The sequence below is a fragment of the Trachymyrmex septentrionalis genome, unplaced genomic scaffold (genome assembly GCF_001594115.1).
Source record: "Trachymyrmex septentrionalis isolate Tsep2-gDNA-1 unplaced genomic scaffold, Tsep1.0 scaffold218, whole genome shotgun sequence".
Lineage (NCBI taxonomy): Eukaryota > Metazoa > Arthropoda > Insecta > Hymenoptera > Formicidae > Trachymyrmex > Trachymyrmex septentrionalis.
The window spans coordinates 173,185-184,794 of NW_017305373.1; positions in this window are offsets into that span (position 1 = coordinate 173,185).

Sequence of the window (11,610 nt, forward strand, 5' to 3'; positions counted from 1 at the left end):
TTCTTGTTAGCAGAGCGTGGTTGGATGGGTTGAGCCAGTAATTAAGTAGAAACTTATAAATGAACGTAATTTATTGAAAAGTAAATTTTATAATCCGCGAGCGTGCTGTCCTCTCATTTCGGAATTCAAGCAGAGACTGCGAGAGAGATCACTTAAACGGATATCAGTTAATTACGATGAGAGTCGAAGTTTTCCGAACCGCGCTTGAGTCGAGTACAGTACAGTCACGCATAAAAGTATTGGTCTGTACACTCGAGTACAGAAACGCGCTGAACTCAAATACTTGTATTCTCAATACTATCAACTCTATTTCATGCTGTCGACAAAAATTACTCAAAGGCAATATCAAGTGTGAGGAATGTCCATCCATGAATAATATGACGGGAAATATAATATTGGTTTTCAGCCATGAGTAAAATACATTAGTAATATATTCATAAAATGACTCAGCAGTGATCCATCCTCTGTCTGAAGTTTCAATGCTCCATCCTTTGAGGATATTCTATAATACGTTATAGTTGTTGACATTCTTTTGTAAGCGTACATTATTATTGAAGATGTCATAACTCCGGAAGCACTGATCATTACTAATGTTGTGTCTCTTTTTCGTCAGCATTTACAATTTTTTTATGTACTGATTTAGCATCTTTTTAAACAATAATTTGCTCTGCTTTTAGACACAATAAAAAGGAGTTTTCATCACAATTAAAATATCATGAAGCATCAATAGAGAGCAATTCTTTCTTTAACAGTATTAAGGATTAAGGAACTTCATGAAATCACTTTCTTAAATCTTCATTAACTGATGCTCTAATAGTCGTTAAATTCTGTGCAACTCGATATAATAGCTCAGGGTGTCGACAAATAAATGATTCATACCAATCCGGCCTTGTTGTAAAAGGATTTTCTTTCTGTAACTGTTTTATTAATAATTGCACACTGTCTAATAGTTGCTCCTTGGTCACCGGAAAGCCTCTTTCACTCACATACAATATCCAATTAACTAACTGGCTTTCTTTTTCTGAAGGCAGAATAATCGGTGGTCCCATTGTAGATTTAATTTGTGATTTGTTTTCAAATTTATCATGCAGCGTAGTTTTTGGAATTTCATATATTTTGCTGGCTCTAATCGGAATCCCACGCTGAATAGCATGTATTGCATTATTTATCACTGATCGAGCATACCTTTTGCCATGCTGCTGTTTTGTTTTCATTTTTATCTGTAAAAGTAAGTTTACTTTTCTATTGATTTTTAGTCACTAATTTAATTATTCATGCATAATTTTAAAGACACTTGCTCAATGAAGTTATAAAAGAAGATTTTTAACTTTGATTGTGATAAATAATAGCTATTATGTATACATTAATAACTTATTTTAATATATGTTAATAAAAGAAATTATCGATGAATAGATTTAAAAAGTCTTACATGCAATTGTTACGTCCAAATTCCACAGTTCTTTTCTTCGATTAGAATTTTCGTCGTCACCATAAAAATTATTAACTAGTAACACTGGAGTAGTAGACCATCTGTTTCTACCATAGGAGGTTACAGTAGTGACGAGCCGAATAACATTCGCCTTTTTGAGCTAATGATCCACTTGGGACGAAGTTGTTGGATTAGATATTTGAACCAAGTGCCGAATAGGCGAACTATATCTCAAGGAACAGAAGAAGTAAATAGATGATGAATTATAAATTGAAACAGCAATTGTCTGTAAATAAATGATACATGTCGCTCTAAACTATTGGACATCTGGCAAATGGTCGATGACGGAAGTTATCTTAGACACATATCTCAGTATTCCATTTCACAACCAATATCCTTAATCCTAACCCTAGATTAGACACACACGCAGTAACACACGCAATCTGCACTCGCCAATATAAAAAGGAGGCCTTTCACGAATAGCAGCCAGTCAAAACTCAGCTACAAAACGTCACTCTGCCAGTCCGCTATCAGTCAAATCTCATCTCCGAAACTCTGTCGATTCGCGACTACACGTAGTAAAAGTGGTGAGCCGCGATCCATTAGATCGAGTGATACTACTTGTTATTACTATCAAGTAATAAGTATGACTTGACCGGAGCCTTCATATTCCTGGGTCAACCCTTTTCTTGGAATCCTTGGACAGTCAAGGAAATCGGATCTTTGAGTCATCTTCAACACCTAAACTTGCAGAATAGTAGTAAGTCTCTCTTTTCAAATACTTATTTCGGGAACTTTATCAGATCACTTTGTAGGAAAAACTCTTAAACAATTTCCCTTTTAGTCTCTGCACTCTTAATTTTTCGCTCCCATAACTCGTCTATCGTTCTTATCCTTCCACATTCATCGATTTCTTCGATGGAATCTGTATCCCTTATTTAGAAGTTCACCTAATCCATGAACTTCACTCTCTTTCTTCCTCCTTTCTATGTAAAGCCTGACAATTAAACGGTTTTTTTTTATTTTAAAATCATAGTGAGTGATCAGCCATGTACACGCCTTTCTCGCGCAGTTAAACGCCTACGCACCCAGCGCCGCAAGGAGGACCCGTCGGGTCCTAGACAAGGCTTATCAGGCATACATCGATGAAATAAACAATGATAGTAATAGCAATAAGACTAATACTAATGTTGTAGCTAACAATAATACTAACAACGAAAATAGTATCCCGTAGGAACTCCTCCCCCCTTGATCTCCTTCCCCAGCTGAATCCATCTCATCATAATTAACCCAACGTATATTTCCTGATACTCCCCCTTTCTCTCGTCCCGCTTCTCCCGCTGACTCAACGTCAAGCGTGGAATTCTTAGTCGAAGTCCTTCCTCTCCGTCCTCGTTACTACTTCCACCATGGTAATTCCTAATCATTGACTTTCCTTTTTTCTCAGTTTCGAATTTTAACCGAACCTCTTCCCCCTAACACCTTTACTATAGATTTCCCAATCGCAGATCCCGAGCGCATCAGGAGTGCTATAACTGGACAATTATCAGAAGTCTTTATACCTGTTTTCCTTCCCCACTCTTCCCATCCTTTCTTAGTTCCAATAGCCTTTTTTTTTTTAATTCTTTCCCTCCTCCTCTTGTACAATTAACAAAATCAGATGAATACTATCTAGTCTACTAGTAGTGTGAATACACACACACACATACACACAAATGCGTACATATATTTTATAGAATAGAGAACCAAAAATTGTATTTTTTTTTATACTTAAGAAAAATGTATCACCAAATATTGCCTTTTATTATAGTATTATTAAATTAAACTCTCGGTTGTCAATTTAAATAAATAAAAACCTCTCCTTGTATTCATTAGCTCTCTCGGTTGCACTTCGCCCTCTCCCCGGTCACTTGGATTAAGTTCCATGACCGAAAGCCAGGGCATATGGTCGTACTGGCATATCTGGCGTTAAAGTGCGCCCTCCCGGCACACTGATCCAGTTTAGTCCAGTTCGCCCTTTAAATTAAAAATACGTCCGACTCGTGTGTCCCCCGTAGCGGAGCACGAGTTGAGGTTTCCACTTCGTCCTTCATTCGATCCCCGACTCGTTAGGAGGCTCAGAACGAAGCAAAGTGCTTCCCGATTTGCGTCAGTCCTTCCCCACTGCTCCCTTGCGGTCCGGAACCTGGACACGACCAAATCGGTCTAATAATTCGGTTCCTGTTGCGTTCACTCCTCAACTCCATGCGGAGCTTGGACGTAACAATATATTTGTTCATAATTGACGCACTGAAAACAATGTTTGACCCTATATAGCTATTAATTTGTACTTGATTAATTATTGTAATTTCTCTTTATAATAATAATTAAACATAAAATATGTTTAATTGTTTAAAATAAAAAACATTGATGATAAAAACAAAGATTTTATTTAGCAGCAGAGTTTATAAGGTTACTTATGAGATACTGGCCCAACAAGCCCCATATCGGTGTTGACTGAAATATAAAATCTTGAATTACATTAATGATTGTCATTCTTGAAAAAATTTTAAATTACGCTAACAAAGCAGCTGTATATTAACAGATATTGCACTATTTGGCAACGTCACATCTCAATTATATCGCATTATATGTATTATTATTTGGCAACATTACATTTGTATCATATTACATTAATCATTGTCATCGCAAAACATGTCAAATGTTTTTGAAAAAATTTCATATTTTACAGTGATAAAGTTATATTGAAACTTGCAAATTTGCAGACGCTGCAATTTTGCAAGTTTCAATATAACTTTATCACTGTAAAATATGAAATTTTTTCAATTCAATTTGTGTCAGATTACATTAATGTCATCACCGGATGTGTCTAAAAATCTTTTATTATAAAAATCTAATGCTTGCATTTTGATGTCATTGACCGGAAATCGTTATATAAATATCCGCGAGAATCTTATGCCAAAATTAGTCTGTGTAAAATGGCTTATCGTAAATCCAATTATTCAATCCAGCGAATGATTCGCAACTGGGAACTCGGTTTCCGCAATGTGCTACCTGATACTAATATTTCTTGCCCGATATTGTGTGATGGGCATAAGGATTATATTGAGAAACGTAGCGATTGTATAATATCAGAGATTTTTATTGCATCAGTCGCTCAGACAGCACTTCATTTTGCAGTGATCTCCAACGCTATAGAATCATACGTCAGCATGAGTCAAACAAGTGGGTATTTTCAATTATATTTGTTCGTGAAAAATTGGTCTCTATATATTGCTTATTCGTTTGTTCTTCTTTATTACAGCGCGTCTTTTTGTACAATTTCAAGAAAAATATTCGCATTGACACCAACAGCATACAAATTTCTAGAAATTGAAATCGCTGTGAGACCTATTTCCTACGTGGAAATGGCCGAAGCAACCGCATCGTCTCATGTTATGTGAACGCTATTCGTAAAAAAACAGACGGATATCGAGTGATTGGTGCAGTCGACTACTCCATCATCGTTAATGATTTAGCTTCAAATTGAACTTGTCAAATTACGCGATGTGAACAATGTGAAATTATTATTATGTAATAAATATTTATACATGAAACCATCGACTGTGCTCTTCATGCTCGAACTTGAATAATGTGTAGAACATGTATATTGTGAACTATGTTAATACACGAATGGTATCAGCAAAAAGTTTAAATATTTCATAACTTATTTACGTCAAAACTGTATGAACTGCATGAACAACAAATATGATGATATAAATATTTGTATAAGATTTACAATAAAAATTCATATATTAGTCTAGTAGAATTAGAGTTTTTTCGCGGAAAAATTGTAAATTGACATTTCTCTTGACGAAAAGGTTCGGAAGGCCATCAGAAAAGAAATGTATATGTTTGAGACTCGCAGCTCGTGTGGGAAATATGCGAAAAAAATTCAAATAGTTGCAAAAAGCAGATTTTTCGCTTATAAAACGAAAGCTGTCAATTGTATCAAAAAAAGTTTAGTATGAAAAATATAGGTATTCGAAATATCTCTAAAATAAGATAGGCACATTAAGATCGTCTATTAGTTAAGTAGAAAAAAAAAATAAAAACCACCGAAAAAGGCCTTTTTTTCACTCTGTTCGTCGAGATTTAAATGCAAAGTTTTGAAATTCTTATAAAATGTAGTGATGACAAAAAAATCTAGACCTGAACGAGCTTTAAATGTCCATTAGTTTATGCAAAAAGCCATTTGTTCATTAAAAACTTGTCTGCGGAAAACTTAATTTCTTCATTTGAGCAGTCGCATAGCAATTGCAGGAGTGATTTTTCTTCTTCAAAAGTTGCACTATCACGGACACTTAGGAACAAAACGATTTTTTGCAATTAAACTATTTTAAAACGATTTTAAAAAGTGGGTATCTTTTTTTGTATAAAAAAATAGAATAATTCCGTTAATATGCATCATATTAAATAGCCGTGTAAAGCATTCGATAGCTAATATTTTTCTACGAATTTAAAAAGAAAGTTATCCTCCATTATTAGGAGCTGAGATAACCCTTTTTTCCAAAAATCACTGTAGCTTCAATTTTTAAAATTAAGAATTCTTTCTGGCACCAATTTGTCAAAAAAGATTTAAATTTGCTATTAAAAAATTTTCGAATTTTTTGCTGCCGAAAAAGTTTGTTTAAAATCATTAGAAAATTGCAGAACGCGAGCGAGGCAGTGCGCCTCGTAGTGGGGAAAAGCGCCGCGCAATAGAGTGGAGCAAACCGGACCGCTCGGTGATTCGCGCGTACCTGATTTCAGGCATTAAAATTTGCTAAACTTACATTTTCTCGGCAATAAATTGACGTAGAAAGATAATTTTTTTTAAATTTAGGATAGCTAGACGAGATATAAACAAATAGTTAGCCAAATGTTTCGCAAAGTAATTCTAACACAAAATTTTTGGTTTTTCTGTTTCATGAATTTTTATTTTCTTAATTTATATTAATAAAATATTCCTTTTAAGTATGGAATACATGTCTGACTAACATTTTTGTTATTTACGTATTTTGTTAATGTAAATTTCTTTATGTTATGTCGCGGATGTAATCATTCTATAGAGAAAAATTCCAATCTGGATCAAAACCTGTAGTAAAGAGTTAATAAATTAGATGACAAATATGATATTTAATTACATTACACATTAATATCTTGTTGCGTGGCTCTAAAGGCTTATTTTGATTTATGATTGATATCGTGAAAAATATCGTTACATATAATATATATTATTAAAATATTTGAAGAACTATGGAAAGTATGATGTAAGTACAGATAGGTATATGTATTGTAAAATTCTAAGAGCTATTTGATTAATTGTATAAATAGTTGTATTAAATCTACATTTCAGTGTACACTTGAAAAATGTATATTTAAAATGTAATTGTTAATTGTTAAAATTCTACTTAGCTAAGAACAAAAAGATCTGCACAGGTCAAATTCATACAATAAAATAATTAACGCTTTTAAAATTACATTTAAGAAGTCACAATGTTCTATAGAGAACATGTTTTGCATTCTTCGCTATTCTAATTTTCGTTTTTTATTTCTCCGATTTTCTTCTTTGTGCAGTTTGACTGTTATACATTCATTTTTTTTTCTTCTTCCTCTTCTTGTTGTTCTTCGAGTTCCATCATGTATGATTCTCTTCTGGCTCATTAATAATTAGTTCTTCTGATTCATTAATAATTGTTTCTTGTGTAATATCGAGGTCAAATTTCTGGTCTGCAGGAATTTCTAAGAGATCTTTGATATTTGAGCAGGATTCGCCATGACAATTACGCACAGAAATGTGAGCAACACAAATTATGTTTCTTTCAATTGCATGTTTGTCCTTTACAACCCGTTTCACATCTACATGTTATTTTCTTTATTAATTCGTCAGGAATAAGCGTATCTTCTGTGTATTTTGGCTGAAAACCATGAACGGATATCTTTTAGCCCCACTGCGTTGCTTCATTTTTATGTCCAATCCAAAGGAGTTTTTTATTAATATAAACTAAGAAAATAAAAATTCATGAAACGAAAACTAACAATTTCATGGTTAGAATTACTTTGTGAAGCATTTGGCTAAGCTATTTGTTATATCTCGTCGAGCTAAATTTAAAAAAAATCATCTTTCTACATCAATTTATTGCCGAGAAAATGTAAGTGCAACAAATTTTAACGCACGAAATCAACGCGCGAATCGCCGAGCGGCCTAGTCTGCCCCACTCTACCGCGCGGCGGCTTCTCTTACTCCGCCCGGCACGCTGCCTCGCTCGCGTTCCTCAACTTTCCAATGGTTTTAAATAAATTTTTTCGGCAGCAAAATATTCGAGAATTTTTTAACAGCAAATTCAAATCTTTCTTAATAAATTGATGCCAGAAAGAATTCTTAATCTTAAAAATTAAAGTCACAATAATTTTTTGAAAAAAAAAAGAGTTATCTCAGCTCCTAATAATCGGAAGGTAACTTTTTTTTAAATTCATAGAAAAATATCAACTGTCGAATGCTTTATACGGCTATTTAATGCATATTAACGGAATTATTCCATTTTTTATACGAAAGATATCCACTTTTTAAAATCGTTTTGAAATAGTTTAACTACAAAAAATCGTTTTGTTCCTAAGTGTCCGTGATAGTGCAACTCTTGAAGAAGAAAAATCTCTTTGCAAAAACTAATGAACATTTAAGACTCGTTTAGGTCTAAATTTTTTCGTCATCACGAGGACTACATTTTATGAAAATTTCAAAACTACGTTTAAATCTCGATGAATAGAGAGCGAGTGAAAAAAGGCCTTTTTCGGTAGTTTTTATTTTTTTTCTACTTAACTAATAGACCGATCTTAATGTTCCATGTCTTATTCTGTAGATATTTCGAATACCTATATTTTTCATACTGAACTTTTTTCGATACAATTGACAGCTTTCGTTTTATAAGCGAAAAACCTGCTTTTTGCAATTATTCGAATATTTTCGCATATTTCCCACACGAGATGCGAGTCTCAAACATATACATTTTTTTCTGATGGCCTTCCGAACATTTTCGACAAGAGAAATCAACTTACAATTTTTCCGCGAAAAAACCCTAATTTTACTGGACTACTTGAGTTGATTTTTAAAAGTCTTCATTCGGTCGGGGCATGGTTAGATTAGCGACACCCAACTGTACTTAATGTGCACTTGAAATTGTATACTATGTGCACTTCGGCCATTTTGACGCATCAATTCTGAAATCAATTGTGGTACTTTATAGATATAATGACTGTACGACGTATTTAACAACTGTCGGTAGACGTGTAAAGACAGTTGCGGAATAATGCCTCAGTACTATATGTTGATGAATACGATATTCGAACTGTTAAAAATATTCTAGTTCAGTTTTCTCCGACAGACGCGCTCGGATCAGTTCTTCAATACAATGTTTTTCTGAAACCGTGTTTCGAGCCCATTTTTTTTCTAGACCGACCACTGAGTTTGGTCTCCTTGTTATTATTCCGTGAACGACAACAATGTTTATACATTTATACACGTCTTGTGCTTATTTTGCGCTTGCGACGCGCGTTTCTGTATAAAAAAGCATAGCGCAAACTTTTATTGGCTTCGGCACACCAGCACGATGTTAGTTGCGCGCAACACGCGATATCCGATGACAGTATATCTTTAGAACAAGAATATCAGTAAAGTATATTCATTGGATAATACGTATCGCGCGCGACGAACATCGCGCTGGTGTGCCGGAGGCATTAAGGTGCGATTACAGTAGTGCGATATGCGGGTCGCGGTACAGAAACTAACTAATGGCACGGTTTGCGCGGTTCCTGTAGTTACCTAGTTAGTTTCTATACCGCGTACCGCGCTACATATAATCGCACCTAAAATCACTAGATATATGAAGTACCGCAAAGGTCCGTCATTTTGAGTCCATATAGCGGCAAATTCAAACTGATATTGGGATAAATGTATTGTGTGAATGACGGAAAGCATTAAAGTGTTAATCAGTTGTATTTATAACGATAAATATTGTTGTTTGTGTTTATTTATTACATTTAATATTGCTTATAGAAACTTTTACTAATAATTGCATGTAAAATAGTATTATTATATTTTTTTAATGAAAAGTGAATTCTTGTTCTAACGAACATTTTTATTATTTTGTTGTGGCATGTAAAAATAGCAGAAAGCGTTGCGATAAAAGTTTTTATAAACAATGTTAAATGTAATAAATAAATACAAACAACAATGTTTATCGTTCTAAATAAATACGATTAATTTACATTTCAATGCTTTCCGTTATTTACATAATACATTCATCCCAATACATCAGTTTGAATTTGCCACTATGGACTCAAAATGGCGGACCTTTGTAGTACTTTATATATTTAGTGACTAATCGCACTCTAACATCTACTTAAGCTTGCGTCTACGCCCTTGCATTGCACCTTTACGTCTTGTGTAGACGAGCCTTAATGCGGGATTTATTGTACAATAGAAGTCATATGCGGGGTCTTCAATCATTATTAATATAGTTACTTGTATTCAGAATGCCCTTTTATCTCTAAAATTTTATAATAGGTGCGTTCAGCATTGCAAATCGGAGGCGCCCGTTTGTTCTTTTATCTCGAAAATCGTTCGGCAACTTGCATTTTTCTACTTCTTCTTTTTCTTTTCTCCAGATTTTGGCCAGGCAACCAAAAGTTACCCAAAGGTTGGTAACTAGGCCATTGATGTCCGCTGTATTTGATGTATATTCGTGGGATGGTTGCAAACCTGATTGAGTCGAGATCGATATAGATGTCTTCTCCCCCCCCCCCCATTTCCGGACGCCCGCTACCTATTGGTGAGTCACGCGTCATGAGAAAAAAGGGAGAGGAATATAGAGAGTTAAAAGAATTGGTTGTTGGCCTTCATGTAAGCCAGGAGCAGGTGACATAATTTAAAAAAGGGAAATGAAGGGCAGGAAGAAGATTTTGAGGGGAATTAGGAAAATTCTCAGCTATATATTTTCGGATTGAGCTCGTATTTGAATTAAATTTTTTGCAGTGGAACAATAAGTTAACTGATTCACTAGAGTCTCCGCAGGGACAAGCCAGTGAGCCCACCATATTGACTCTGTGCAGGTTTCTCATTAGTATTCACATAATTAGATCTTAGTCGATTAATACTATTTCTTCTCTTGTTAAAGTAATTTTATGAAATCATGTTTTCCTAGAGTTTATATGAAAGTGTTCATAGTAGAATGTACCTTTGAAGACTGAAGTTGCTTTTCAAGTATGCTTCACTTTGTCGATTCGCCTGTGCAGTCGATTTTACCAAGAGATCCTTATCAGGAATCTTAAAAGTCGGCCTATATCCATCCACCGTCGCCGATTTAGCGACCTAGTCAGCAGATTCATTGCCAGATATACCAGTGTGAGCCGGAACCCAGAAGAGTGTAATCTCCCTTTCCTGTTTGATGATATTATTAATAAGATTTGTTTAATATAGTAGGCATAGTATGTAATTGCGCTGCACCTTTACAGAATTCTATAGGTCTCCAATCGCTTGAATTGTCTGGTCCACAATTTAGCTGTGAAGATGGAAGTTTCAGCTGGCAGTTTGTGCTCAATGTCTCCTTCGATCTCTGGTGAACGAACAGCTGCTCCAACAGCCCCTTCCATATTTTTTGATCCATCGGTGTAAAAAGAAGTAGCGTTTTGTCTGAATTGAAATGATTTATGAAAGAAGTCTGCACAATCAAGCTAGAATTATCTTTTTTATCATAACTGTATTTCCTTAACATAGTCAATCTTCATAGAGAAAATCTTATAAGAAGGGTATACCAGGTACTCGTATGTGGAGCGATGGACAATGCGCTTCTCGTGTCTGCTGGTTACAAAATATTTGAGGAATCTGGAGTCCTTGATGGCTTCTATTTTACGGTTTTTCCTTGCTGCAATTTCCATTTCTTCCAAGCATCTTTCTACTACATGTCATCTCATTTGCGTTCGGTATTAACATTTCTAGAGCCAATCGAGCTGCTCAATCCACTCCGGATTCAAAGAGCTCGCAAAACTAATGCAAAACTTTTCGCACCTAAATTAAATTCATAACGTGTATATTTATGATAATGTATTCAACTGATTCGTTAACACATACATTTATCTCTTTTAATACTTCTATTTTACAAATA